The following is a 6093-nucleotide window of genomic DNA, read 5'->3' on the forward strand; positions in this document are numbered from 1 at the left end:
ATACGACTAACTAAATATGAATTAATTAACTAAATAAACCCGTCTTAATTATTTACTCAGAAACCCGACTCAAACTCGACCCCTACCACCACACCTCCCCACCGTGGGCCACCACCCAGCCACGGTGGGTCCGGCCAGTCCACAACCGCCACTCACCTCACGCCCCCAACCACCACTCCGAGCAATAACACCAACAAACACCACCAACATCAATAACACCAACAAACCCGACATATACCACCCTACACGACCACCACCATGGGCCACCACAACCACGGTGGTCATGGCCAGGCCGACTCCCCTCACCACCACCTGACCCGACCCCCTTCTTACTCGTACCTGACCGCAGCAACAACAACAAACAACCACTCGACATCCCTCTTTCTCTCCCCATTCCCGCCACCTACGGCCACCATTTCTACCACCCATGACCACCACAAGAGTCACCCCTCAACCCTCGACCAAACCACCCCACCACCGGTCCAAATCAACCCACAAATGAAGGGTAAAAACCGTGCCCTAAGCCGGTTCACAAAGACCACAAAACCCTCTTAAACTCTCGGTCAAACCGTCCCTAGGGTGGTCAACGACGGTTGTCCGGTCAGTCACGGTGGTCACAAAGCGGGACTAAGTCACGGGTGAGACAATGGTATAAAAATAATAACATAAAGGCTAGTATAAGACGGTTTACCTTACGATCTTGAGGCGAGGTGACGAAATCTCCTTTTCTCTCTTTCTCTCTTCTCCCTTATCTATTGTGGATTTTGTGGTGGATTATGTTGGGATATGGTTGGTAAGGGTGGATAAGGGTATGTATAAGGTGAGTGTAGTATGGTAAGTGGAGTGTATAAATACATGTATCTTATTAATATTATATTATTTCGTTTCAAGCCCAACTCGTTAAATATAATAAAATATTATTATTATATAATTATTAAATACGAAGTATTACATTTACATATGAAGTAAGATTTATTTTAAAGTGCTAGCACTTTGTTATATAATGTTACCAGTTTTGTATTTTGAATTAACGAGTAATTATAATGATCTATAAGTGAAAAATTTGATGTGTGTCCTAACAAACATGTTATTAGTTTTCTTGAACAATGTTACCAATTTCGTGGATGACATGTGAAGGAAAAGTTTTTATAAGAGTGCTGATATTGGTTATGAAACTAGGAAAGTGTAATATGTTACCATTTTTATGAAAGTGTTCCACGATTCCCCTATCGGGAAACCACATTCAAGCCTGTTCGTTCTCTAGTATTTCATCCCCCGAAACAAAATGAATGTTATTAGTAATGCTTAATTTTACAAATTTGGTTGTATATCATGAGAAACATGTTTTTAGTTTGTATCAAAACGTTGTCAACTTTGTATCTTGAGTTAATGTGCAACAAGTAATGACTTACAAGTAAAAGTTGGATGTATATCATTACATGTTCGTTACATGTTAGTATGTTACCATTTTGTTTAACAATGTAATCAGTTTGGTGGATAGCACATGATGAATAATTTGACATAAAAAGGTTGATATAGGTTATGAAATCAAGAAAGTGTAATATGTTACCTTATATGTTGGGAATGTTATCATAATCAGGTAACTGTAAAATGTTACCAATTTAGTTTAACAATGTTACCAGTTTTCTTTGACAATGTCCCTCACAAATATGTTACCATTTTCATGAACAATGTTATCAGAGATGCTTGATTATATAAATCTGGTTATATAGATCACGAGAATCATGTTTTCAGTTGGTATCATAATGTTACCAATTTCGTTTAATATGTGATCTTAATCATAGTTTAACATGTTAAAGTTACCATTATGTTTGTTTATGTTATCAATTTTACATAAAATTGTTACCATTAACATCTATGTGATCATGATAACTATATTTTATCATTATGTAGTTCAAAAATGTGACCATCATAACTGATCATGTCAGCACAGAAGGTTTTTATTTTGTAGGTGAAATTAAAATGGGAATGGAAACAAAAAAACCACGACAACTAGGTACATATTGCATTATTTTGGTTACAAAGTCTTCAAAGATCACTTTGAAGAACTTTAAAGAAAATATGTGTTTGAGAGGATATTATACAGATCTAGAAGAGCTCTTATCCAACTTTCATCCTAGCAATAAACTTTGAAACTCCAATATCTGCGTAAGTTTATAACAATAACACAATAATAATGAAAAAAAAATGATTGAAGAACTTCAAGATCATGTTCAACCATTAAATGCAATGATTGAAATATTTCAAGTATCAACAATTAAAGAACCATTAACTACAAGTAAACATTCATTTGTCAAAAAAAAAAGTGAACGCATAAACAACAAAAGTGGTAACATCTGTCTACAAAGATGAACTAAATGAGTGTTTTATTGACAATGAATAAAAAAATTTAGTAGGAAAAAAAATAATTAAGAAACTCAATTTTACAAGCTATATCCAAAAAAATTACCCATCTTGAATTGACCATCCATGAAGCTAAACTTAAACCTGACCAACACCTTCTTTTCTAAACAAGAATTAAACGTTATCAACTTCAACCTCCACGTTCATGATCTCATACACGATTTTGTTCTCAGATGCCATTGTTAGAGTATGATTTTTAATTTTTTTAATTTAAATAAAATAAAGGGAGAAATAATGGAGATCATAAAGTATGAATGTTCATATTTCATGTTTATGTATGAATGTTTTTTTATTACTTGAAAAAATTTGAAATTTGATTAGCTTGTATGAAGATCATAAAGTATAAATGTTCATATTTCATGCTTTTTGGTTAGGTAGATTATAAATGGTAATTGATAATGTATAAATATTGAAGGTGTGATGTTGAAGTTAGGAATGAATATTGAAAAGCATAGATGAAAAAAACGAGAGGCTAAGATGATAACAAATAAGTAAGGAATACAAAAGGATAATGATTTTTATTGTGGCATTAAATGCATTGGGGCTTGTAAATAATAAAATAATAGAAAGTGTGCACTGCATTTAATGCATGACAGAGACCCATATTAGGAAGTCGGATAAAGTTGGGTGGATATAGGTCATTGGCCCGTCTTAATGTGTAAGACGGATAGTGTTGGTCTGAAATAAGAATTTGTGATTTTAAAAAATTATTTGACATGACTAAGTGAAAACAATTGTAGAAGAGTGATATGTTGGTAGAGTAATCGTTAATTGACTCTAATATTAACTATAGTTTTACAGTTGAAAAAAAAAACCTTTTATTTAGTGTATCGCTAATAAAGTCTCAGCTCATCGATCATAAGCTTTTTTCTAAATCGATTTTTATAGCCATAAGATCCTTGTCTGCTCCATAATTTAAGCCTTATCGTCTTAGGCCCAAGAAGTTTGGTCCTTCCGATTCGATTCTGGACCAATAAACACCCGTAACTATTACGTCCCAGAATAAACCGCTTTATGTCTCGGAATTGAGATGAGGCAAAACTTTTTTTATTCTATTGGCTAAAACTTTACTAACAATTTTATAAGCCACATTGCATAATCTTATTATCGGGCAGATTTGAGTAATACATTCCGTACCAATTAACTTAAAAATTAAATCCCTCCGAAAATCCCCATGTTGCAGACCGACTGTCAACCACACCCCAAAGTAGATTAATGTTCTTCTGAGTAGTTTGTTACGGAGTACGGAGTACATAATAATCCTCGCCTATATAACCCCACAAAACGCACGAAAAAAGTCAATCTCCTCATTAAAAAAAAAAAAAAGAAGAAGAAGAGAGAGGTAACTATGGAAATTACTTAAGAGAGTTAGAGCGAGCTCGTCTTTGTATATTCTTTTTTTTGTTCTTTACTCTTAATTCGGTGCATACTTCCTCCTAATTTCCGATTATTCTCATGTCGTTTGATTTATTTTACGCAATTTTGTTTAAATGCGGTGTATGTTTGTGTATGTAATTTGTCATGAATTTGCTTCTTCAAGCCTAAGTAATAAGACTGGTTTGCTTTGTTTTTTTTCTTTTTTGCAGGAAATTTGATTTGTTCTTTACTCTTAATTAGGTGCGTACTTCCTCCGTTTACGATTATTTTCTTTTTTTATTTTTTTTTAATTTATGCAATTCAACTTATCTTCTTGATGTTCTTATTTGATTATTGTGTTTTTCGGTGCGTACTTCCTTACAATTATTATGGTATTTTCCATTTTTCGATTTTTTTTAAAAAAAATTATGCAATTCAGCTTAGTTTTTTTATGTTCTTGATTTGATTATTGTGTGTTTTTGGTGCGTACTTCCTCTGTTTACGATTATTGTGATTTTCATTTTTGACTTTTTTTTAAAAAAAAATTTATTGTGAATTTGTTTTTTCTCGTCAAGTAATAAGACTGACTTGCCGATTTTTCGTGGTTTTTTCCATGTTATCTTTATTAATTGCGAAATGTTTATTTTATTTCGCCAAATTTGATTTGTTCTTTGCTCTTAATTCGGTGCGTACTTCCTCCGTTTATGATTCACCAAATTTGATTTTTTCTTTACTCTTAATTCGGCGTGTACTCCCTCCGTTTACGATTATTTTCATATTTTGATTTTTTTTTAATTTATGCAATTCAACTTTTCTTTTTGATGTTCTTATTTGATTATTATGTTTTCGGTGTCTACTTCTGTACAATTATTATGTTATTTTCATTTTTTTTTTAAAATTTATGCAATTCAGCTTAGTTTTTTTTTGTTGTTGTTGATTTGATTATTGTGTTTTTTTGGTGCATACTTCCTCTGTTTACGATTATGGTGATTTTCATTTTTTGACTTTTTTTAATTTATTGCGAATTTGTTTCTTCTCTCATACGAAGTAAATAATAGAGTGACTTGTCGATTTTTAGGATATTTTTCATGTTATCTGAATTAATTGCGGAAGGTTTCTTTTATTTCGCCAAATTGGATTTGTTCTCTTCTACGGAGTAAGTTGATTGAATTTAGTCTTCAGTTCGATTATCACGCCGATTTTATAACCTAATTCAATTAGGTAGTTCGATCATCATACCTACTAAATGAAGTTAATTTTAGGTTTATTCTAGCTAGTTTATCGTTGATTGCTTTCTTAAGTCAGAACTCATTATTTTGTTTGTGTATTACGAATATTACTTTGGTGAACAATATGGCTACAAAAGGCGGTTTTTTCTTGAAATTAAGTGTACAGATTCCAGAAGGCAAAAAATATGCCAGCAAATATTGTGAAGTAACGATATTTGGTGTAAACTTCAATGTCACCCTGTCAGCTGCTGGTCCTATGGTAACAACAACAATTCAGACCAACAGCTGTTTTGTGGTTAGTATCCGGGTGAGATTAATCCATCAACAGCAATCCGAAACCAGTGCACACGGCGTGTAAGTATTACGTTAATTGGAAATTTCTGCTTTATTATTGGATATATATATATATATATATATATATATATATATATATATATATATATATATATATGTCTGATTTTTAAATATTGATTGTAGTGCTCGCTGATTGTGCCTTTTCACTCCAATATTCTTGTAGGACAACCTTTCCAACAAGTCGGAGGTTCAAGACACTTAAAGTGGATTTTGAGTTTGTGAGCATAATGGTGCCAAAAGATGGCCAAGTAGGTAGTCTTAGCTTTTTGTTCGCTTAAATACATACGAGTAGTTGTAGGTCCATTTTAATTTGTGCTAATCTTGTTGGACAAGCGGACTTAACTTTAATTGATCAGGCTAATGAGGTTTTTGATCCAAGCATCGGTCCAGTTGTCGGCTTAAACAGGGTTACCAATGTGGGTTTAGTGATGGCAGTTCTTTCACAATCCAACTATAACAGGAACTGTTCGCTAATTGTAGCAACTGATGGTGATCTGCCCAATATGCCCATGGTTCGAATCCACAACATCATCAGAATTCTTCTCAACTGTTCTTATAACTAAGCCACCATCCCTCAATAACAGCATTATCAATCCTATTGTCCAAAACAATGACACTGTAATTTCTCTCCATGCTCCCGATTTTACTTTTTAGGGTCTAGAAACCTTTGTAAACTACTTGTATGGGGAGCTAGATTCATCTAACCTCTTTGAGCATCTTAAAGAACTTC

The sequence above is a fragment of the Silene latifolia genome, chromosome 3 (genome assembly GCF_048544455.1).
Source record: "Silene latifolia isolate original U9 population chromosome 3, ASM4854445v1, whole genome shotgun sequence".
In the NCBI taxonomy this organism is placed as follows: domain Eukaryota; kingdom Viridiplantae; phylum Streptophyta; class Magnoliopsida; order Caryophyllales; family Caryophyllaceae; genus Silene; species Silene latifolia.